Source organism: Phoca vitulina, unplaced genomic scaffold (assembly GCF_004348235.1).
Source record: "Phoca vitulina isolate PV1807 unplaced genomic scaffold, GSC_HSeal_1.0 scaffold1, whole genome shotgun sequence".
NCBI lineage: Eukaryota > Metazoa > Chordata > Mammalia > Carnivora > Phocidae > Phoca > Phoca vitulina.
Window position 1 is genome coordinate 54,950,080 of NW_022589704.1, and position 25,634 is coordinate 54,975,713.

Genomic DNA, 25,634 nt, shown 5'->3' on the forward strand with positions numbered 1-25,634 from the left:
TTATCTCTGATGAACAGAACAGGAGGACTGGAGAGCTCCTGGGGGAGGCAAAATACTTCTCACCCTTTCTCATAAATGCGTATTGCCTTTTCAATAATTATTTTGAAAGAGAGGGAGCAAGGAAAGAAGAAAGACTCTGAGATATGGAGGCCTCAGACCCTTCTCTGAGGTTCCAGATCATTACTGGGTTTCTGGGGAAACATGGTTTAGCATCGCTGGCTAGCATTGTTTGAGTGCTTGCTTTGCGGCCACTTCTGGGCTAGAGCTTTGTGTGCCTTATCGCAGTTAAACCTCACAACGATACAGATAATTTTATCTTACCTCCGTTTTCCAGATTACTCTCAAGCAGATCTGAGTCTGCAGAGCAACCGGAACAGATCCTCCAGAAGTAATAAAAATCTAGGGTAGGCCTCCTCGCCACTCCCATCCCTCTTCCATTCAGTTGTTAAGGATACCGAAGGTGGCCTAGACCAGTGGTTCTCAAAATGTGGGCTCCAGATCAGCAGCATCGTTATCTGGGAACTTGTTAGAAATTCAGATTCTCAGGCCCCACCCCAGACCTATTGAATCACAAACTACCAGAGGGTGGACCCAGCAATCTCTGAGCCCTCCAGGTGAATCTGATACAAGTTAAAATTTGAGAACCACAGTCTTAGGCCTAGGGCTTCACCTGGGAAATGTTTAAAAATAGCAATATCCGAGTCTTACCTCACCAGAGATTCTGATATAATTGATTTATGATGTGGCCTGGACATGAGATTTTTCATGACTCCCAGGTAATTGGAAACTACTGTGACCTAGACCTTTTGAAGCAGCTCGGCATCTGGGAATGGCTAATGGCACACTTATGGCATAAAATCAAGCTCCAGGGATTAGCAAATATTTAAGAGCATCACAACTTCCCAATTTTAAGTCCTATTCCCTTCTCCAAACCCAGCCCCCTCTCCAAACCCAGCACCTAACCCTGCAGGCAGAACAAATGGGTGGGCAGTGCTCTTTGGGTAAGCAGATATGAGCTTATTAGTTTGAGCACTTTAGTAATATTACTTACTTTAAGCCTATAAATTCAGTCTTTAGTGAATGTTGAAAGGGGCAGGAGAGAAAATATCAAATTGCCCACAAAATAATTGAATAAAGGAAATGAGATCTATAGATGGCATAGTAAAAGCCTAACGTTAGCAGCTCAATATTTCTTGGACTTAAATATTTCATCCTGAAGGTCACATCATGTCACATGGTACATCTCCAGACAATAGGGGTTCAACTGGCATTTGTCTAATAAATGAGTCCACTAATTAATAAATTTATGAACGGTTGCAATTGAGGGAGAGGCTGATTCTGTCTTTGGCATCCACTGCCCCACTCCTACCAGTGCTGTTCTGGGAGTGAAGCATGGGAACAAAAGTCCATTGGCAATAAATGTGCTAGGATCAGGTGAGAGAGCTGAATGTCACCTGAGAAAGACTAAAAACCCAGATGGGGGAGGAAAGGGGCAAAGCAGGTGTGGGGGTCATAAGAGCTGGCAACCAAATATTTCCAGGTCTCCTCCCCCTGATATAGTGGGGATGGCATATCCCCACCTGTGATCTTGTGATTTAAAAGAAATATATATTTGGTCATTCGGATGCCTAAAATATATATCTCATATATATCTGGTCTTTGTCCACAATTCCTGACTCACAGCTCCCAGAGGTGTCTCTTGTTATGTTAATGAGGTGACTTTTGGACCTCCCCTAGGGCTGGGGGCCGATTGGCAGGAGAACGAACCATGTGACTGGAGGGTTGGAACTTTTAGTTCCACATGCTCAACCCCACCCCTGACCTCTGAGGAGGGGAGAAAGCCAGGAGATTGACTCAATCGCCAGTGGCCAATGATTTAATCAATCGTGCCTATGTAACGAAGCGTCCGTAAAAACCCAAAAAGAACTGGCTTCAGAGAGCTACCGGGTTAGTGAACACGTGGGGGTATTGGGAGAGTGGCACATACCTGGAGAGGGCATGGAAGCTCCCACTCCTTCCCCCATACCTAGCCCTATGCATCTCTTCCATTTGGATTTCATCTGTATCCCTTATCATATCCTATTATTATAAACTGGTAAACATAAGTGTTTCCATCAGTTCTGTGAGCCTCTCTGGCAAATTAATTGAACCCAAGGAGGGGGTCGTTGGAAATGCCAGTCTATAGCTGGTTGGTCAGAAGTACAGGGGACAACCTGGGTTTAGGACTAGAATCTGAAGGGGGGAGGCAGTCTCATGGGCCTGAGCCTTTACCCTGTGGGATCTGACCCTATCTCCAGGTACAAAAGCTGAGGATTGAATTAACTGTCAGATACCCATCTGGTGTCAGAGAATTTGTTGGCGGGGGAAACACCTCCACACACCGGTGACCAGAAGTGTCAGAAGTGTTCTCTGAAAGTAAGGGACATACACAGGGAAGAAAGAGATAGTAGGGAAGAACTGGATATTTTTTTTCCCACTCAGGAAAGAAAAAACTTGAGTGACTTGCTGGGGTCACTGAAAAGAGCTGAAGTGTTGTGCTTTGCTTTGAGAGCCAGTGTGTGATCTGTCCTACTTCTCTGTGGGGTGACCAGCCTTTCTGGTTTGCCTGAGATTGAGGAATTTCCTGAGCTGTGGGGGTTTTAGTACTGAAATCGGGACAGTTCCAGGCATCATTTGGGGTAGAGATCATTCCATCAGCTTGGGGCCAAGGATGAGGGCAATTTGAAGCAGAGCCCCATCAGGCCAGAGACTCAGAACGTTGAGATAACTCACCGGTAGACACATCGCTAGTAAGGTCAGGGATGGATTTCAGACCACATCTGCCGGACTTCAGAGTCCATAGTCATGACCACTCCACCCAGTGTCTATTGCAGGTATCTTTTTTTTTATTTTTTATTTTGTTTTCATCCTTGGAGACTGAGGTAGGTGAAAATACCAGCTTTCCTAAATTCATTAAATGACATTCATTCCACAAACATTAATTGCCCCCTACTGTATTCCAGGCTCTCTGCCTCAGTGTCATGGGCCAGACAAGAATGAAGAAATGCTATGATTTCTTTCCTCAAGAGACGTATAACGTAGAGGGAAGATAGACAGTACCAATTATATCACAAAACAGAAGCTGATATTTTATATCAGCTTTTTATCATTTTATATACTTTTCTGTACTTGGCAAATTGATCACAATAAACACATGTTAGTTTTATGATTCTAAAAGCATTTATTTTCTAAAGCAACAATTAAAACATTTTAAGTATCTTTATTCCTCAGGTCACCAATTCTCAGTACGATAATAGTAATAATGGCACCTGGCTGGCCCAGTCAGTAGAGCGTACGACTCTTGATCTCAAGGTCATGAGTTCAAACCCCACATTGGGGGTAGAGATTACTTTAAAAATAATAATAATAATAATAATACCTATCGAAAATATATTAATGCTTTCTTTTTCTGAAGGTCAGTACCATTCGTTCAAAGATGATGTACAGTTGCACTTATGGCCTTCAGGACAAGGCCTTTGAGATTTCATTCATTGTGCTGACAGATTTCCCACTGTATTCATGGTTCTTCATTTGCCCTGTGTGACCAACGACTCAAGTCTGCATGCCCCCTGGGTAAAATTCTCTGGCATGGATCAGAGCCAGCTACCTGGTCCAAAAGAGGGTAGTCTTTGTTAAGGAATTAAGTGACCAGGCCTTCCTAGAGATCCTTCCCAGTGGTGCAAAGGCATTAAGAATAAAGACTTACCCAGGGTCACCTGGGTGGCTCAGTCAGTTAAGCGTCTGCCTTCAGCTCAGGTCATGATCCCAGGGTCCTGGGATCAAGTCTCGCAACAGGCTCTTTGCCCGGCAAAGAGCCTGCTTCTCCCTCTGCCTGCCGCTCCCCCTGCTTGTGCTCTCTCTCTCTGACAAATAAATAAATAAAATCTTGAAAAAAAAAAAAAAGAATAAAGACTTACCCAGAGAGAGGGTGGTGACCAGGCATGACCAGGCATGCGGCAGAGAAAATTTGAAGCCTGGGGCCTTGAAGATAACTGAGCTCTCTTGCCAGCCCTGGACAAAGAGAGTATAGTTTTGGGGAAAAGCATTACTGTCCTTCTGTCTGCGGTTGGACAGTCTCCAGGGCTGCAGTGAGGTTGTGGTCTCTGAGTACAGTCAATAGTACCCACTGCCCTGGGGGCTGGAGCAGAAGTTAAGCAGCAAATGTATGTATGTTGGAACTGTTTGGGGAATGGAGGTAGTAATAAGCAAACATGCAAAACCTACTGCTTTGAGATGTTTAGTAACAGCTGTGCTCCCTACAGAACGGGTTTCCTCATTGCCTAGATCCAAGAGGATCTCCTGGGTCCTCCCTGTTAAAATGCTGCGTGTCCACGGAGAGTTTGAGATGAGGAGAGAGGAGGCCATCTTCCAGCGAGGCCCGTGCGGCGATCAGACAGGACGCTTCAACTGCAGCAGCGGCAGTGAGGTAGTGCAGAGGGCCTGGGGTCTGTCAGAGCCAGGATTACAGGTGACCGAGCTCCCACTGAGCAAGCCAGACCCAGACCTGAACGTCATCATAACCTGCGCTTGTGACATCTTTGCTCAAGAGTAGCACAAGCTGAATTTACATGTTCGTCATGTGGAAGGAAGGATATTGACTGAGACGCTCCTTCATTCTTGAGACATCTCATTTGATAGATAGATAGATGATAGATAATATGAAATATGTATATATATTATAATAATATGTTATCTTATTATAGTACCATACCAGTCAGGATAGGCTAGATAGGCTACATGAACACATAACCCAAAAATACTATTGACTTGACATGATAAAAGTTTACATCTTACATCACAATCCAATGTAGGAAGGGGACACTCTTGGGCGACTCCTCCAAGTGGTGACTTGGCAATTCATCTTTAAATGCCATGAGCTTCAACATATGGCCTCAGCAGCTGCTACAGAGGGAGAAGGGAATATATATAAGACCACACAGGGGGATTTGTGGCTAGGTCTACAAGCACTGTTTGTTACTTCTGCCACATCCCAGCGGTGGAACCCAATCACGTGGCCGCATCCTAACCACAAGGGAGGCTGGAAAGTGTTGGGAAATGTTATCTTTTGTGTGCCAGGAAGAGAAAAGGAAATTGATGAGTCTTTTCCACAAGCTTCTATAAGTTGGAGTTACTGCATAAGATTTTCTTCTAATTATGATTTGCATTTGACACTATTTAGGCTGGCTCCTTGCCTTTTGCTATATTTAATGACATCCACCTGGAGCATCCTGTTCTCACAACAGCAGTATGAGTTGTCAGGACAGGTGTTATGATACACATTTTATAGACTGAGGACCTGAGGCCCAGAGTAGTTACATGACTTGGCCAAAGTCACATACTACTAAGTGACAGAGCTCTCTTTCAGGTTAGTGTCTCCCCACTACACCACACTGTCTTCCACAGAAGCTCAAACTAGATAAGGCACAGATTTCAGTATAAAACGCAGGTATGCCGAAGTGTGTCTTTATTCCGCTATGGTCAACCTACTTTATCTTTTAAGCTCTGGCTCTGTGTTGAAAAGTGTCAGCAATGACTTCCATCATTTGGGTACTTCTCTACCTTTGAAGGTATATCTGAGCTTGAGGTGGGATGCAGCAGCGGTGCCCAGGTTATTACAAGGTATTGGAGATCCATTTGTTTCTCAAGTCACGTGTTCGAGGAGGCAGCATCAAGATGTCTACAGTCCTTTTGTCTTCCCACTGATACTGCTGTATCTGTGCCTCCTTCCCGTTCACGTGGCCTATTCATGTCCAGCAGCTCCCTGCTACTTTGGGCCACTCCAGGGCCTGGGAAGTTCTGTAGGCCCACACCACACAGCCATTCTTCTCCCCAGGCTTGTTGCCTTCCTGCGGCAGAAGGGCAGGGTAGGAAGGACTCATTCATGCCTTTGCTCTCTCAATTTTCATCCTTCTCTCCTCCTACCCCAGTGAAGGGAAGTGTTTCTAGTGTTCCAAGAAAGCCCCACTGTCCTCCAACCTCTTCCTTCTAAATCCTTTGGCTATATTCCAAATCCTCTCCAGTCCTCTGAAGGCTTTTATAACACAAAATACAACTCACAGAATTTTTGTTCTTGTTTTGCTTTTTACCCTATCACATCATTCTTCCACCTCAAGGTAGTGAGACAAGGGCCTGCTGTCCAAGGCATGGAGGTGGGGGTAGGGGAATACCAAGGGAAAAAAAAATTTCTTGATCACATGTGTATCACATTTAACTTCATCAGGTCCTTATGAGGTGAAGTCTCTGTGTCATTTTCCTAAAACTAACAGTGAGGCAGGGTGCAGGGGTGGTTCAGTTGGTTAAGCATCTGCCTTTGGCTCAGGTCATGATCCCAGGGTCCTGGGATCAAGTCCCGTGTCCAGCTCCCTGCTCACTGGGCCCCTGCTTCTTCTCCCTTTCCTCCCTGCTCATGCTCTGTCAGTATCTCTCTCAAATAAATTTAAAAAATAATAATAAATAAATAAATAACACTAACCCATGAGGCAAAGAAGCATTGATTGATGGGAATTCTTCTGTCAAGGGAACTAGCAGATTAAGCCCCTTCCTGCCTGCTAGGTCTTTAAATGTACTATTTTCCCTCCTCCACCTCAACCCAAATGGCTCCACCCTTGATGGCTTGATCCTACACTCTTGGTGATCAGGTTTTCACTTAAGAATTGGGAACTTGGGGGAGCCTGGGTGGCTCAGATGGTTAAGCGTCTGCCTTCAGCTCAGGTCATGATCCCGGGGTCCTGGGATCGAGTCCTGCATCGGGCTCCCTGCCCCGCGGGGAGCCTGCTTCTCCTTCTGCCTCTCTCTCTCTCTGTCTCTCATGAATAAATAAATAAAATCTTTAAAAAAAAAAAAAAGAATTGGGAACTTGGGAGGGGGGGTGCGCCTGCGCGGCTCAGTCGGTTGAGCATCTGCCTTCGGCTAGGTCATGATCCTGGGGTCCAGGGATCAAGCCCCACATGGGGCTCCCTGCTCAGTGGGAAGCCTGCTTCTCCCTCTTCCTCTGCACCCGCCCCCCACCCCGTGCTCTCTCTCTCATGCTCTTTCACTCAAATAAATAAATAAAATCTTAAAAAAAAAAAAAAGAATTGGGAATTTGGGGGCACCAGGGTAGCTCAGCCAGTTAAGCAGCCAACTCTAGATTTCAGCTCAGGTCATGATCTCAGGGTTGTGAGATCGAGCCCTGGGTCAGTCCAGCTCCACGCTCAGTGGGGAGTCTGCTTGAAGATTCTCGCCCTCTGCCCCTCACCCCACTCATGCATGTACACTCTCCTCTCTCTCACTCTCAAATAAGTAAATCTTTAAAAAAAAAGAAAAGAGGGGTATCTGGCTGGCTCAGTCGGTTAGGCATCTGCCTTTGGCTCAGGTCATGATCCCAGGGTCGTGGAATCGAGCCCTATGTTGGGCTCCCTGCTCAGCGGGAAGCCTGCTTCTCCCTCTGCCTGCCGCTCCCCCCCTGCTTGTGCCCTCTCTCTTTTTCTCTGACGAATAAATAAAATCTTAAAAAAAAAAAAAAGAAAAGAATTGGGAACCTGGTCTTCTTGGAGGAAGACTCACAGCTTCGAAAGCCTGTCTGTAGATGATTTACTAGTGTTCTAAATGCGGAAAAGGTGATTTGTTTCTCCGAATGTTTTAGTGTTTATCACTTCCCCTGCCTCAGTTATGAGCACACACCCTAGAGTAAATCTGTTCCCCAGGGGGACAGGTCATTGTACGGTAAGCACACCTACAGTGCTGAGAGGAAAAGGAAGGCTTACAGCCACGTTAAGTGGGAAGATCACCTACGGCCAGTGAGAGCTGAAGAACTCAGACCAAATAAAGAGATGCTGCCTTAAAGCAAACCCTTGTTTAAAAAATTCTGTCTTGCACCAAATCCTATTGGCAAAGTGGGTTTTAAAATCATTTCAAAGCACACGAGGCTTTCGAAAGATGTTTGTTTTAAAGAATACAGTTGGCTTGTGGTCAAACAATGAAGTTCGGTAATGCACAGTAACAACTGTGGTATAATTACCAGCCGCAAAATACCAGGTGTTCAACCAAGCCTTTTCTACCCATTTAAGAGAGCCCAGCCAAGCAAAAATGCCCTGCCTAGCCATACCCAGAAGTTCAAAAGCTCAGCCTTTGTCACCAGGAAGGAATTAATTCAAAGAGCAAGGCCATTAATAGGCACAACCAGGCATTTTGTTGTAAACACCTTATTGTTAATACATGTTGAGAGCTGAACTTTCTCACATTTGAAAGAGGCCTGCTTGAGAGGGAATTTAACCAAGGCAGGCTCACGGTTGTTTTCTTTTCTTTTTTAGATTTCTGATGACATATCTATGGGATGTGCACAGTAGGGAGGTGCTGGCCTTGGAGTCCAAAGTCTCCCCCAGCTATCATTTGACCCAAGAATTATAGTGTTCCCAGTTCTGTGAGCAGATCACTTTAGTGTCAAGGGAATGAAAGTGCAGAGAACAGACAAAACACAGAAGTGTTACAGGGAAGAAGCACATTAAGAGACTTAACAATGCACTTCCTCATTATATGTAAGGAAACCATTTCCTAGATTCCTTGAGCTATAAAAAGCCAAGTGAATTTGCTTAAGTTAATAAATGTTATTTAATTATATAATGACAGTATACTGCAGCAAAATGTTTTGTTTCCTCTCCTTTTATTGCTTCCTGTTCGTTATTGAGAGAAGAAATCCAATGTCACTTTTTCATACTCTGCTAATGATGAGGCTACCTCATTTGTTTTGTTTGTGTGTCCCAATATATGTATATGTGTGTATATAATCAACTTGAATAAGATGGCCACATTGTGTGGTTGCTACAAACACAGATGTAAGGCTAAAGATGGGGCCCAACTTTGCTAGAGCGAGACCCCATTATCAAAGCCCTTTGCTGGGCTTCGGAGTTGGTCGTTCTGTCCTGAGAGAAAAAGCAGAAACTTCAATTCTCAGAACAACTGAAAAATCTGAGGTATAACCCTTATTCTCCCCTCCTAACCCTGGGATGAGAATGAAGTTCTACGTTCAGCTAAGGCGCCCCCTCTCCCTTGGTTTGTCGGTGCTGCTCACTGTCCGGGGAAATGGTGTGGGGCTCCCTACGCTCCGCTGATGGAGTACGTGGGCCTCTGGACTTCTACGCCAGTGGTGGCCGAGGAGGCAGCAGAAGAGTGACAACCCTGAACGGGCAGTGTGACAGGGACTGTTCGGAGCACCTTCTCACCTAGTCCTCTCCGCGTGCTTTCTCGGTGGGCGCCTCCCCACCTTTCATACGTGAGGAGACCAAGGAAAAGAGAGGAACTCCTTAGACTTAACCATGTGGAATTCCTGGTTTTGCAGGTCAAAAGACCTCATATTGGCTCGCTGTGTCTCTCTCTGTCAAATGAATAAGTAAAATCTTTAAAAAAAAAAAGGTCTAATATTAGCAAGTTCATATGATTCAACCTAATATTTGCTCAATATTACAGAGTTAGTAGGGGTGATGCCAGAGTTTGAATTCTCAAGGACCCCCAAAATGATAGCTGCGTATCTGTATTTCATTTATTTCATTTTATTTTTTTATTTTATTTTTTTTTTAGATTTTATTTATTTATTTGAGAGAGAGAGACACAGCGAGAGAGGGAACACAAGCAGGGGGAGTGGGAGAGGGAGAAGCAGGCTTCCCGCAGAGCAGGGAGCCCGATGCGGGGCTCCATCCCAGGACCCTGGGATCATGACCTGAGCCGAAGGCAGACGCTTAACGACTGAGCCACCCAGGCGCCCCTTTATTTTATTTTTTTTAAGATTTTATTTATTTATTTGACAGAGAAAGAGAGCACAAGCAGGGGGAAGTGGGAGAGGGAGAAGCAGGCTTCCCGCTGAGCAGGGAGCCCAATGCGGGGCTCGATCTCAGGACCCCAGGATCATGACCTGAGCCGAAGGCAGACACTTAACGACTGAGCCACCCAGGCGCCCCTGTATTTCAGATGACAGACTGGGGCTCAGGGCAAACGCATTTAAAAATAAATAGTGCGCTCAGTAGAGTACTTCCTTCTGCAGTCTCTGGTTTCAACTACCGACTTTATTCATGTCATACTGTGGAAGCTGGCTCAGGTCAGACAAGAATGCCTGCCTGTGGCTACCGTTCCTGCTGTGCCCTGCAACCAGCCCATCAAAGCAGCTCTGGGGCCGGCTGCCTCGCAATGCCTGTCTACCAACATCTCCCTTCCAGGATGACACGGAGCCACACACCCCATCTCCCCAGCTGAGCTCCCACTGTTAGAGTCACTTGGCTACGGCCACACGCCTTCCTCCAGGGGCCATTTTTAAAATTCCTCTGCGAACCCCACCATCCTTTCCTGTTAACACACTGATGATTAGTTTATCATCAGATTACATGAACTCAGGACCTGGATCGCGTGAATTTTGTTTGAGAGCTGATGGGTAAGGCCAGGAGCATGAGGGTGAATCATGAGCTGTTAGATGTGGCAGTAACTTTAGAAGCTGTATCGGCCGATCCCAGCGTTGTACAGCTGAGGAGACATATTCAGGTGCCAAAGCCGTGGCATCTTGATTTTTAGGGTGACCAATCACCCCAGTTTGCCAGGGACTGAGGGTTTTCCTGGCATGTGGGACTTTCAGTGCTCAGCCTGGGAAAATGTAAGATGAACCAGAACTAGCTGGCCACTCTACTTCATTTGGAGCCTCAAACTCTCCTGCTTCTCTGGACAGGTCAGACTTGAGCAGGACCTTGCAGTGAGGACTTCAGAGCTGCTCGGTACAACTCAGGAACCAGGTGGGAAGATGACGGCAACACAAATTTACATGGCTCAGTTTAACCAAGGCTAATCCCCGAGCGGTCAGTCGCTAGGCACGAACACGGATGCCAAAGGGAGCAGCCATGCAAGGTAAGGTTGTATCTGCCTCCTGACTGAACCCTGAGCCTCTGGGGCCACACCGTTCGGGACAGCTGGTTCGACCGAGTCAGTCTCTGCAAATTAGGCTGAGGTCTGGTTTATTCACTGGATAGAGATGAGCTGCTGTTTAAGCCGCAGGCGTGCCGCTCACTGAGCCTGCAAGGAGAGTGCTGCCACGGGTTTTCTGCTCCATGCAGCTGCAGGGAGGATGAAATGGGGAAGTACTCAGACAGGGAGAAGGGTCAGCAGGGTGCCCCATGCTACCACCGCTTCCTTTTTCAGAAGTTTTGTCATTTAGAGGTTTTGAATCCTGCAATAAGCAGTCATTCTTGGCTAACCTTGGACTTTTCTCCTCAAATGTCATGCACCTAATTTTTAGATATTTCTCGGTTTTACTTCTCCTCCTGGTCTATTTTGTTCCCAGCCCTCGGTTGTTTGGCAGTTGTCTTCCCCACCAGGCCTCCTGCTTTCTGTTCTGCCGGGACCCCGCCTCTAGTTCATGCCCTAAATGTGGGGGCGAGTGTGTGTTGAATAGAGAAGGGATGGAAAGGAGGATATTCTCTTCTCTGCATGCATTCCTTGAAGCTATGCCCCCATACCCCCCCACACACACACAAGCTGGAATCTAAATTTGTCATGATCCTCCCTTGTTCTCAACCATTCATGACATGTCCTTCTTAATGCCCAAATAACAAATTTATTGATCTTGTAAACGAATCACTTTTAATGGGAAGTCAGAGGTGAAGACCTCAAAAGTAAATCTTAACTGTGACCTTACAGTTAATATTCCTTCTAGGTTGTCTGAACACCTCAGTGACCCTAATTCCAGTGGAGGGATTTGAAACTGGGAGGGGAGGGGGAGGGCGGGCAGCATAGTGAGGGATTATTTTGGGAAGAGTTCTGTGGTAAGTGTTGCCAGATTTAGCAAAGAAAATCCAGGATGCCCGGTTAAATTTGAATTGCACTTTAACAATAGATAATTTTTTAGTATAAGGATGTCTCTTGCAATTTTTGTGATATACTAAAAATTATTTGTTGTTTATCTGAAATTCAGTTTAACTCAGTGTCCTATATTTTATCTGGCAACCCTGCAACCCATGAGGTCTCCCAAATATGTAGCCTGTGCAGTAGAAGGCCAGGATTGCTGCGGAGTTTGGAACACTTTCCAAATGTCTGGCAGAAGGAAACCAGTCCATCCGAGAGGGCAACACGTGGTACAGTCAGGTGAACTCTCGGCCCTTAAAGCCAAGCCTGCTGATGCGTGGGGGCATCTGAAGTAGGCCTGAACTGAAAACCCCTGGAGACAGGCCAAGGTGTGGGTGAAAAGGGCATGTTCTGCTGGATCCTTCCCAGAAGATACAGTGTGTCTGGTTCCGGTGACAACTAACCCATCTGATATCCATTGCACTAAAACATTATTTTTAGATCTGAAGAAGGAGTGGCAAGGTTTTAAAAATAAGGTACTAGATGTAGGGAGAACTACATTCGAGAAGCTCAGTCCTGACCAGGAAATGCAGGCCATGGGCCTGCTAGCATGAGACCTAGAAAAGATCGGTACCAGCAGCTTTCCACATAAAAATGCCTGAGACTGAGACTGCACACTTTGCTTATAAACAAAGGTGATGCTACTAGCTTCAAGAAAATTGCTTTTACCACCTGTAATAATCTTTTTTTTTTTTCCAACGAATGAAAAGAGAGGATTTTTTGTTATCTGGTTTTGTCTTCTGCACTGGATCTACTGTCAGTCCTTCTTCTCTACCCTGCTGTGTGTTCTGGGAAGCTGACCCTTAGGGACTCCCTTCTCCTCTGTCTTCTGGTTAGGACGAGCCAACAGGAGACATGGAGCAAGAGACTGGAGGTTGGGAGGACAGATAAGGCGGAAGACTATCTTTAGGGGCGCTTGGGTGGCTCAGTCGGTTAGGCGTCAGGCAAGTGGGGGGAGGGGCAGAGGGAGAGGATTCTGGTGCACAATCTCTCCCTCTCTCTCAAATAAATAAATCTTTTAAAAAAAATTTTTAGCACAGTCCCAATAAAAATATCAACTTTTATTCTTTTTGAACTTGACAAAATAATCCTTAAATTTGTATTGGGGATAGGAGGAGAATAGCCAGGGAAGTTCTGAAAAGAGAAGAAATATGTACTTCTGTGTGTGGCAGAAGGTGGAATGGTTGGCCCTACTAGATATTAAAACACATTATAAAGCCTCAGTAATTAAAACAATGTGGACCTAGTCCATAAATGAACATACAGATGAATGGAACAGATGAGACTGTTCTGATATAGACCCAAAGAGATGCAGGAATTAGTATGTGACAAAGGTGACATTGCTAATCGCCAGGGAAAAGAGACTATTCAATAAATAATATTGGTATAACTGAATAGCCATCTGGAATAAAACTGGGCCCATATTACACACTATTCAATAAAGTACATTATAAAGATATCAGATAAGTATTTAAATGTAAAAAATATACAACTAAAATCCCTAGAAGAGGGGTGCCTTGGTGGCTCAGTTGGTAAGGCATCCAACTCTTGATTTCAGCTCAGGTCATAATCTCAGAGTCATGAGATCAAGCCCTGGGTAGGCCTGGGTAGGGCTCTGTCCTGGGCATGGAGTCTGCTTAAGATTCTCTCTCTCTCCCTCTCCCCCCCACTGTTGTCTCTCTCAAATAAATAAATCAACAAATAAATAAAATCAAATCACTAGCAGGGAGGCACCTGGCTGGCTCAGTTGGAAGAGCATCTGACTCTTGATTACGGGGTTGTGAGTTTGAGCCCCACATTGGATGTAGAGGTTGCTAAAAATAGATAAACTAAAAAAAAAAAAAAAGGAATTTATGGTATTTAAAAAATAATAATAAAATCACTAGAAGAAAACTATGGGAGAATTTCTTTACAACCTTGGAAGGTCTTTGTAAATGTGACCGAAAATCCAGAAGCCATTTAAAAATCGATAAAATTGATTACATTAAAATAGTTTCTTTTGGGAATAAGAAAAATCACCATAATTAAAGTTAAAAGACAAATGACAAATGGGGGAAAAAGTATTTTCAACTCATATAACAAAGCACTAATATCCCTTATATACAAAGCACTATTAGAAATAAATAAGACAAAAAGCTGACAACCCAAGAGAAAAATGGGCAATGGAAATGAATAAACAACCAAGGGTTCGGGTACCAGTTCCAACAAGAAATTCTCAGACACCAGTTGGGTGTCCCACAATTTAACTCCATTCTAACACTATTTACCTGGAGATAGCCTCAGATCCCATAGGTTAAGGATTCAGTCCTACAAGACTGCCAACCCTCCACTTCAGATATCAAAAGCAATTCCAGGTTGTCACCTGTGCTTCTGAAGGTGGGTTATAGATCAGAGGTTCCAACAATCCCCTTCTTGGGTTTGATTAATTTGCTAGAGCAGCTCACAGAATTCAAAGAAACATTTTACTTCCTAGATTACCAGTTTATTATAAAAGAATATAACTCAGGAGTAGCTAGATGGAAGAGATGCATAGGGCAAGTATGAAGAAAGTCACAGAGTTTCCATACTCTCTGAGAGCTCTACTCTCCCAGAATCTCCACATGTTCACCGGCCTGGAAGCTCTCTGAGCCTTTAAGGGTTTTTTTATGGAGTCTTCATTACATGGGCATGATTGAGTAGATTATTGACCATTGGTGATTGAATACAATATCTAGTTCCTCTCCCATCCCAGGAGGTCAGGGGTGTGTGACTGAAAGTTCCAAGCCTCTAATCAAAGATTGGCTCCCCTGACAATTAGCTCCCTCCTTAGGTGCCTTCCAAAAGTAACCTCATTAACATAAAAAAAGATATCTTTATTGTGGCTCGTCACTTAGGAAATTCTAAGAGTTTCAGGAGCTCCGCCAGAAACTTATGGAGACCAAATACATATTTCTTATTATAAATCATGAGTCACAACTCACAGAAAAGTTCATAAATATATGAAGAGATATTCAATTTCACTCATACGAGAAATGCAAATTGGGTTGCCTGGGTGGCTCAGTCTGTTAAGTGTCTGCGTTCTACTCAAGTCATGATCCCAGGGTCCTGGGATGGAGTCCCATGTCGGGCTCCTTGCTCAGCGGGGAGCCTGCTTCTCCCTCTGCCTCCCACCCCCCCTGCTTGTGCTTTCTCGATCTCTCTGACAAATAAATAAATAAAATATTTTTTAAAAAAGAAATGCAAATTAAAGCTATGTTGATATATAATTTTTTATATATCAGATTTTCAAACACTTAAAAGTTTCTTATCTTTGTGGGATTGTAAATTGGTACAACTCCATGGAGGGCAATTTGGCAAAATCGATCAATCTTACAGATGCACATATCCTTTGACCCAACAATTCCTTGTAATCAAATATATCCTATGAATATATTTGACACATAAAATGACCTAGGTACAAGGTTAGTCATTGTAGCATTACTTGTAATAGCAAAATTGGAAACAACCCAGTGTCCATCCATATGAAACTGGTTAGGTAAATCATAATGCCTTCTATATATTGGAATATTATGCAGTCATAAAAGATAGAAATACATAAACATATGCTGTACTGATATGTAAAAATCTCCAGAACGCAGTATACGCTATCTACTACCCTTTGTGTGGGAAAAAAAAAAACATAAAATATATATGCATATAAGTATGTGTTTGTATATACCTAAACTACTCTGAAACAATAATCCAAGAAACCAGTAACAGTGGATTGGGAAGAGATGTAGTGAATGAGAGATAGGGAAGGAAGAGAAACTTTCACCTTTCATATTTTTAAAATATTTGAGTCATGGGTATATATTACTTATTAAAATATTAAATATTGTAAAAGTGCTTGTGAAAAAAATCAAACAATACAGAAACGCCTAAGTTAGGAATTGAATGTCCCCCTACCCCTAAACCTACCACTCAGAGAAAACCAATGCCAACAGACGGCTATTAACCCTAAGAGGTTTAGTCATTGAGAAGATAGGATACTTGCTTAAAAATCATGTAGTAGGCAAGGAAAACACTATTTTCGGAGTCTCTGAAATGTTGTCCTGGCACTACCACATCCACTTAGGCCAAAGATGAGCAGTGGAAATAAATACTGACCTCCTTCTGCGCACTCATCATGAGCCCCTGGGCTTACATAGAACATTCAATCCTATGTGAGTTCAGGTATATGTAAAATTAGAACTGGAATAATTCTGACTTAGGTAGCAATGTAAAAGTGAATGGTAGAGGCCATTAGCTCTAATGGGCTAAGTATTATGTGGATGTGACATTAAGACATTAACATTTCAGCAAATGAAATGTTTTTGTAGTCTGAAAAGTCTTGGCAATGGAAGCACAGAATTCAGCCAGCAAAGGCTTCTAAATTACAAACATAAAAGAGTTGCAAAGAACACTAAAAATTATTCCTAATTTTCCACTGCTGTTATTAAAAATTATTAAAAATATTTTCTAACTGGAATCTGACATCCCACTAGTGCAATGAAGCAAATACCATGTTATGAAGCCCCTCGCCAGATCATGTTCCTTCAGGGCGCCTGGGTGGCTCAGTCGTTAAGCGTCTGCCTTCAGCTCAGGTCATGGTCCCAGGGTCCTGGGATCGAGCCCCGTGTCGGGCTCCCTGCTCCGCGGGAAGCCTGCTTCTCCCTCTCCCACTCCCCCTGCTTGTGTTCACTCTCTCGCTGTGTCTCTCTGTCAAATAAATAAATAAAATCTTAAAACATATATATATACATATATCATGTCCCTTTGACTCCGAAAATTCCTTGATGAGTAGTAAATGAATGTTACAAGTAGCTATGAAAAAAACATATAGAGCCTCCCCGTTTCAAAATAAATATCCAGGGTCTCTAGCCAAAGCAGCAGTTGATATTTTTAATACATGTGCCTTATTACAACACAACAAAACAGTGTTTATACAATACACTCTCTTTCCTCTCTTCTTATAAAAGTAGTGTGTTGATGTTGGAAGAAACTTTAGAAATCAAGTCCACTCATGCAATCATTCATTCATTTAACAAATACTTATCAAGTACACCCATGTAGGACAAAGTAAAAAGCAGTAGGATAAGAGGATGAGTAACACAGTTTCTGGCCCTTGAGAAACTTGCCTAAGCTTACTCCTTTATTTTTATTTTGAAGAATCTTAGGTCTCTTGAGTTCAGACCAGTACTTCTTTTGATTATGCCACACATCAAGCATTTATGAAAATAACTAAATCTAAGGAATGGCAATTGCCTATTATTACTTCAGTGTTTTTCACGTAGTAATTTTTTGGTTTTGGATTATCATTTCAGAGGATCTCACTGCTCTTCATCTTCACAAGTAACTTTACATACATTATGACAGCTTCACAAAACTTTGATTTCACAGATGAGGAAACTGATATCAATGAGATTAATCAACTTTCCCTGCATCACACAGCTAGTAAGTAAGTGAACCCAGTTCTGTCTGTTGCTAGTGCTTATATTCTTTCTACCATGGTACCCAGCGGAATTCGTCAAAATGTAAGCTTTAGAAGTTGTAATTAGTATTACTACTTTAAGAGTACATGGTTGTCATTTTGATTGTTAAATATTCTGCAGCTTCACAGAGACTTTCTGAGAGAAAAGCACACTGTAACTGTAAACAATGTATTTCTGAGCACCTTAATGTCAGTTCAAGAAGACCATGAAATGACACTGGATAACTATCCGTTTTGGTCGCTCTAATACTCTGCATTAAAATGATCAATGATTAAATGAAGTTAGTGTTTTTTCCAAAATTATAGTCCTTTACCTTTTTATCCTCAAACCCTATAACCCTATCTTTTGTTTATTTGAACTGCTTTGCTCTATGTCTTTTGAATGTCCATATCAAATCTACTTTATTTTAAAGTTACTATAATATTTTTACATTATATTCTTATTATGTTTTTAAAAAGGTACCTGATTTTTCTTCTTTTAGCCACATTAGTGTGACTCTCCTCTTAACACACATGCTCTTCTACTTTTAAGCCTTCCAAGGAGCAAGACAATCACTTTACAGTGAATTACTGATGCATAGCTTCCTCGGAGCAGGGTTTGGATTTTTGCAATCATGAAGGTGATCTACAGTAAAAGATAATTTGGGGAAAGTCCTGTGATTGAATCTGCCACTGGTTGTCAGTTAGCTTTAAAGACCTTGGACCTTGGAATCAGACCATAAAATCTGAATTGTGTTCCTTAGAGTGATATTCTTCAAATTCACCTGTGAGCGACCAGCAATCACATACAAGTTTCTAGGGGCCCTTGTAATTTCTTTATTTTTTTAAATGTATTTACAGATTTGGATCATTAGGAGAGGGTTGGTAAGCAGCAATCAAGAAAGACAAAAATGTGGAAATCTTGAATTTCAACATAAAAATTATAGTACAGCGTATATAGCTTTATTATATCCCAATAGCATGAAATTATGCTATACCCTTCGAAGTATATCATACACTTACATGAGGTCCATGGCAAAAATTATGGTATAAATCACAGTCCCTATGTTGTTAATTTATTCACAAATACTTAATTTATTGTGAATAAATTATTGTAAATCATAATTGGGTGGTATCTTGGGACCTAGGTTGGCCTAGTGAAAAGCAAAGGTTTCGGAATGAGCTAAACCTAGGATTTCACATGAACTCTGCCATGGAAGCTTGGCCAAGTTATTGAATCGAGTTGTGTGACCTTAGCCAAGTTACTATACCAGATTGAACGAAGCTTTATCACTTGTAAAATGATTGTTGTGAGGATTAGTAATGACTGTCAGTAGAGGCTCTTACATAGTAGGTGCTCAATGAAGTCAAGTCTCACATGGGATACTTCACAAAGTATACACAATGATTTTTTATTAAATTGAATTGATTAAAAGGAAATTAAGTGTTGGTGTTATATGACCTTCCTCCTGGAATGGACAATTGAAATTGAAAGGACATATTTCCTGCTGACAATACAGTACTTACTTCCCCAGGAGACTAAAACAGACCAACTTTAGCAAGAAATGTCTCCATAGGGGGGCCTGGGTGGCTCAGATGGTTAAGCATCTGCCTTCGGCTCAGGTCATGATCTCAGGGTCCTGGGATCGAGTCCCGCAATGGGCTCCTTGCTTAGCAGGGAGCCTGCCACTCCCCCTGCTTGTACTCTCCCTCTCTGGCAAATAAATAAATAAAATCTTTAAAAAAAGAAAAGAAATGTCTCCATAATGTTCCTTTATGGAGAAGTCTATAGTATGCACAAAAATGTCCTCTGTCTTATAAATAAGTATTGTCACAAAATATCTATTTATTCAGTGTTTAGGTCTTTGTTGTTATCGTTGCTAATAAATCTTCAGTGACCTTGTCAGGGTAGTTAATAGATGATTTTAACTAATTTGGTTTAAATTATTTATGGTAACAACTAGGGTTTCAAAGAGAAAGGAGTCAAGGAGGTAAAAGAAACAGGTAATAGTTGCTGCTTCTCAACACAGTTCAGGAAGCCTGAGTAAGTAGGTCCATCAATGCATGGTGCATGGAAGAAATTCTGAGATACCAGTAGAAAGTAAAAGCTTAGTATTTTGTAGTTGCTTTCTTTACAACCTCAAATTTGCATTAAGATGCATATTTTATATTTTCTGGAATTTTTATGCCATTTAAATCAATAGTTAATGTTATTTTCTTCCCATAATTCCTCTTTGATTATCTAACAGCAAAGTTTCTTTATTTTTATTTTTTTCTAGAGGGAGGGGGGAGGGGCAGAAGGCGAGGGAGAAAGAGAAGTTTAAGCAGGCTCCACGCCCAGCATAGAGCTGGGTCCACACATGGTGTGACTCGATCTCACAACCTTGAGATCACGACCTGAGCCGAAACCAAGAGTCAGTTGCTCAACAGACTAAGCCATCCAGGCACCCCCTAAAGCTGTTTTGGGGGGGAAAAAAGTATTGTGTCAATTTTTCATAAGAACGAAGAGACAACCCTGACTCTGTGCCATTAGGTTGGCTAGACCCACTGCCTCTTTCTGCGGTATCCACCACTTCCTGGCTGCGAGCAATGGTCATGTTTTCTTACTGGACCTTAAGGACCTTGAGGGTAGAATCCATGTTTAATTCATCTGGGTCTTCCCTCAACCCTCCAGTATGGTAACCCTCTCAATGGTTATATTTTAAATGAATAAATTGCCTGGATACCTTTTAGGAAAACATTTCAGAAAACAGTTCTACCCAAATTCCCTAATCAACAATTTTTTTTTTTTACATCCAAGGGAAGCAGCAAATCTTCATGCTTAAGGACTTCAGTGCCAAAGTGACCTGCTCAACTACTTACCGCTTGGCCATAGATAAAAAATAGCCACTCCATGCTTCTGTTTCCTCATTTTTAGAGGAGGTAATAATATACCTACGTCGGGGCGCCTGGGTGGCTCAGTCAGTTTAGCGTCTGCCTTTGGCTCAGGTCATGGTCCTGGGGTCCTGGGATGGAGCCCCACATCGGGCTCCTTGTTCAGCAGGAAGCCTGCTTCTCCCTCTGCCTGCCACTCTGCCTACTTGTGTTCATGCTCTCTCTCTCTCTCTCTCTGTCAAATAAATAAATAAAATCTTTTAAAAAAAATAATATACCTATGTCATTGGTTTCTGAGAGGATTAAATAAAATGATCCATGTAAAGTGCATGGCCCATAGTCAAAACTCAACTTTATTTTATTCTATTTTTAAGATTTTATTTATTTATTTGAGAGAGAGAGACAGAGAGAGCACAAGCTGGGGGAGGGACAGAAGGAGAGGGACAAGCAGACTCACTGCTGAGCAGGAAGCCTGATGTAGGACTCAATCTCAGGACCCCAGGATCATGACCTGAGCTGAACTTAACTGACTGAGCCATCGAGAGGCCCCCCAAAACTCAGTATTTAAAAGGCAAGTGAATTCATACATTTACCATCACAAACTTTTTAAAGTTTATGAACCTCAAAGACTGAAATATTTTATCTTTCTGTAGGAGAAAGAAATGTGATGGGGGCACCTGGATGGCTCAGTTGGTTAAGCATCTGACTCTTGATTTCAGCTCAGGTCATGATCTGAGGGTCATGGGAGCGAGCCCCACATCGGGCTCCATGCTCAGTGTGGAGTCTGCTTGAGAGTCTCTCTCTCCCTCTCCCTCTCTCCATCCCTCTGCTCTCTCTCTCTCTCTCTAATAAATAAATAAATAAATAAATAAATAAGTAAATAAAATCTTTAAAACACAAACAACAACAAAAAGGAAGGAAGGAAGGAAGGAAGGAAGGAAGGAAGGAAGGAAGGAAGGAAGGAAAGAAAAAGAAATGTGATGAACAGTTACTTAAACCTTACCAGGAAAGATAGCTTTAAACTGGCAGCAAAGTTACTGCATGTTAGGTTTTTCAGAAGCACACAACCAGAGGAATTTAATTTATTGGAAGAAATGCAAGGATTATAATAGTTTATATTCTTGTCAGTACATTTTATACCAATGTTCTTAGACCTTTTCATTAAAACAGAAAAATAAAAACCCTACCATTAGGTAGAGAGGCTGAAGTTGCAAACAGTCCATTCAGTTTTCTCCTGCCCTTCACTTTGAGGTTCTTACACATAGAAATCCTGTTCTCATATTTGTTCGCAAGTTTTCTCTCTAGTGAAAAATACTTTATCATTCTGTCTATGGGGAATTAATAAACAGAATGTGGAAAAATGTAATCTCCAAGGAGCCTTGCTGTCAGTACTCTCAGTAAATACAGCACAGCCAAGAGACTCTACAGAGACCTGACCTAGAGTGGACTGAGACTGGCTTTAGAATTGGCCAGCTTCATACCCTACGACCCAGCAATTGCACTACTGGATATTTACCCCAAAGATACAAATGTAGGGATCCGAAGGGGTACGTGCACCCCAATGTTTATAGCAGCAATGTCCACAATAGCCAAACTGTGGAAAGAGCCAAGATGTCCATCGACAGATGAATGGATAAAGAAGATGTGGTATATATATACAATGGAATACTATGCAGCCATCAAAAGGAATGAGCTCTTGCCATTTTGCAACGACATGGATGGAACTGAAGGGTGTTACGCTGAGCGAAATAAGTCAATCAGAGAAAGACATGTATCATATGACCTCGCTGATCTGAGGAATTCTTAATCTCAGGAAAGAAACTGAGGGTTGCTGGAGTGGTGGGGGGTGGGAGGGATGGGGTGGCTGGATGATAGACATTGGGGAGGGTATGTGCTATGGTGAGCACTGTGAATTGTGCAAGACTGTTGAATCACAGATCTGTACCTCTGAAACAAATAATACAACATATGTTAAAAAAAAAAAAGAAGATAGCAGGAGGGGAAGAATGAAGGGGGGGAAATCGGAGGGGGAGACGAACCATGAGAGATGATGGACTGAAAAACAAACAGGGTTCTAGAGGGGAGGGGGGTGGGAGGATGGGTTAGCCTGGTGATGGGTATTAAAGAGGGCATGTTCTGCATGGAGCACTGGGTGTTATACGCAAACAATGAATCATGGAACACTACATCAAAAACTAATGATGTAATGTATGGTGATTAACATAACAATAAAAAATTAAAAAAAAAAAAGAATTGGCCAGCTTCAGAGAATAATTTTCCTGAGTTTTGAGCAACTCACATCATTGTTTTGTAGCCCTCTGATTTGTAATATTGGGTCTAATCACGTCTCCATGATTTGTAGGGAATATTTTTTAAATACATGAAATAATTATCATCATTAATAAACTGAGTTATTAATCTCCTCCAAAAATAAGGTGCTGGCATGTAAATAAAATTTACCACTGACCCTTTAGGGCTGGTCCAGTATTAAATTGGCCTTCAAAAGTCCTAGTCAGGGGTACCTGGGTGGCTCAGTTGATTAAGCATCTGCCTTCAGCTCAGGTCATGAACCCAGGGTCCTGGGATCGAGTCCCGCATTGGGCTCCCTGCTCAGTGGGGAGCCTGCTCTCCCTCTTCTGCTCCCCCCTATTTGTGCTCTCTATCAAATAAATAAATAAAATCTTTTTTAAAAATTAAAAAAAAAAAGATAAATAAATAAATAAATAAATAAAATCTTTAAAAAAAAAAAAAGGAAAAAAAGTCCTAGTCAATTTGTTGCATGGGAAGAACACACTACCAGGATCAGGAAATGTTATTCTACTCCTGACTCTGCCAATAACTAGTTCTGTGATCACTGGTAACCACTTCACCCCTCAATTTCCTCAAATGTAGAAGTAGAGAGTTGGACAAGATCAGGGAGGAATAACACCTAATATGTGCCACTACTCCTGTAATTCTGTGTCCAGGGCAGACATTATTAATCAATCACTGAAATTTTTCTACCAAATTGGGAAGCTGCTTCTGAATTCTCAGCATGATAGAGTTGGCAGTCAAAGTAAACCGTACTTGCCACCTTTGGGCCAGAAGATCTTTAAAGTTTCTTTTAATTCTAATATTACTCAAAGGCCAAAATGAGAATCTATGAAATAGCAAATGCCAAAAGACAAATACCTAGGAAAATCTTACTTCTCTTTTTCACATTCCAATCTCTGAGTGTTAAACACTTTGTCTGAAAGGCCTGTCCATGAGGATACTTTGCTCTTCCATGATTGCATTCAGCTTTTTGTTTGTCCAAAATGAACAGAGTTTCATTTTTTCCCCTAATTCTTAAAAATGCTTACTGTAAAAATTTGAACAGTGTAGAAAAGTACAAAATAAAAGTGAAAATTATCTGATACCCAACACCCTTTATTACTATTTGGTAACTGGTCTTGCAAACATAGCTCTAGGTATAAGTGTTTTTCTGTACTCCATTTATTTTTTTAATATGGCAATGTTATGTGTGAACAACTTTGAGTATCATTCCGAAGCTGTGGTTCTTAGTCTCTACTCAATGTACTCACAAAATTCCATCTTTGTCTGGGGGGCTCCTCTTCTAAGTGAAACTTTGCAAATATAGCAGTAGACTGAAAGAGCAAGGGATCTTTAGACCCTTACCACAACCACACTTAAAGATGTGGTCAAATTCTCCAGGCTCCACTCTAGTAGATACAGAAAGGAAAGATTTGCAAAGCTTGTGGTTAAAATTCAATTTGGAAATGAAATGGACCCAGTGGCTTGGGAGAAAAGCAAGTGTTCCTCCTTTACCCCATAACCCACCCCCACTTTTCTTGCTTATTATTATAAAAGTAATATGTGTTTATTTAGGAAAATACAGACAGGCAAAAATGAGAAAAATAAAATCATAAGTAATCTAATCAGAATATTTATGATTGGGGCACCTGGGTGGCTCAGTTGGGTAAGCATCTGCCTTTGGCTCAGGTCATGATCCCAGGGGCTCAACCTGATCCCAGAGTCCTGGGATAGAGCCCAAGCAGGGAGCCTGCTTCTCCCTCCCCCTTCGCCCTCCCCCATGCTCTCTCTCTCTCAAATAAATAAAATCTTTTCTTTAAAAAAGAATATTATGACTAACATTTTGGAGCATATATGTTCAGTCTTTTTTTTTCTATGCATATATATTTATATAAGTATCAATACATAATTCAAAAGCACTCTTTAAACTTCTGGGTTTTTCTCTTCACTCACTGCACTGCCGTTCCTGCACAGCACTGTTTCTATTATGGGCAGGAAACTATACAAGTTAAAACTGGCTTTGGAGATACAGAGTTCTTTGTATCAGTAGTTTGCATAGCAGGGTATGCACACCAAGGAACCAAGGTTATGGGTATGTTTTGAAATTAATACACCAATTACTCTTAATACTGCTGTACGGGAGTTCAGTTTATCCACTGGGCAAGCTGCTCCTGAAGTTCAAATTCCCTCAGCCGATATTCAGCAAGTATCTTACATAACTGGTATAAACGAGGTCATGTCAGGGCCAGAATTTCTATACGCATTTCTATCTCCATCTATTTAATTGATGAAATGTCTGTGTTCCTTAAGTGTTCTCATAAGAATATCTCATCATCCACCATCATCTATCTAATGGTATGATACTGACATATGCTGTGAGAAGGTGACTTACTTTGTATGTAGCAACAAGTATACATTATAGGAAAGATATCTTTCTCACTCACAGGGAAGTCAATTTGCTTCTAAGGGTTTGAGACTCTATTAAATTGCAAAATACCATCCCTATATGTGTTCCCAATGATGGTTAACAAAGAAAAAGCAGCCAGGAGAAACCTTGCCTTTGATATTTAATATATGCTGCTTTGTTATCTATTGCTGAGAAACAAGCCACCCCCAAAATTTAGTGGCTGAAAACAATTGATTATAATCTCTTGCAATTCTCTGGGCTGATTAGGCACAGCCAGGCAGTCTTCTACGGGTCTTGCTTGGAGTCTCTCATTGACGATGTCAGATAGCAGCTGGGGCTGGAGTTCACTGGGGGCCTAAATGGGCCGGAAGATTCCAAGATGGTTTCTTCACTCACAGGTCTGGTGCTTTGGTTCACATAGCCTCCCTTTCCACCTGGAGTCTCAACCCCAGGGTTTTCTCCGTGGCCTCTCTTCCCACGAAGATAGACTTCTTCCATGATGGCTGACTTGTAAGCATAAAATTAAAAGCTTTCAGGAGTTTTTAAGGCTTGGGCAGAGACCTGGCATAGTATCAGTTTCAGCCTCTTTCCATAAGTTAAAGCAACTCCGAGCCAGCCTTGATTCAATGTTGCGGGGGGGGGGGGGGGGGGGGGGGGGGGGGTGCTATACAAGCACATCAATATGAGGAGAGGTGGTTC

General features: G+C 42.2%; 1 protein-coding gene across 1 annotated transcript in view; it reads left to right on the plus strand.

Moving 5' to 3' along the window:
• The first annotated feature begins 10,726 nt into the window (after window positions 1–10,726).
• The window catches only part of NFE2L2 (nuclear factor, erythroid 2 like 2), a 52,440-nt gene continuing 37,532 nt past the window's right edge, over window positions 10,727–25,634 (plus strand). The window contains exon 1 of the mRNA XM_032407487.1: window positions 10,727–10,902. The gene's annotated coding sequence lies outside the window, so the exon portion shown is untranslated. The remainder of the gene's footprint in view (window positions 10,903–25,634) is intronic.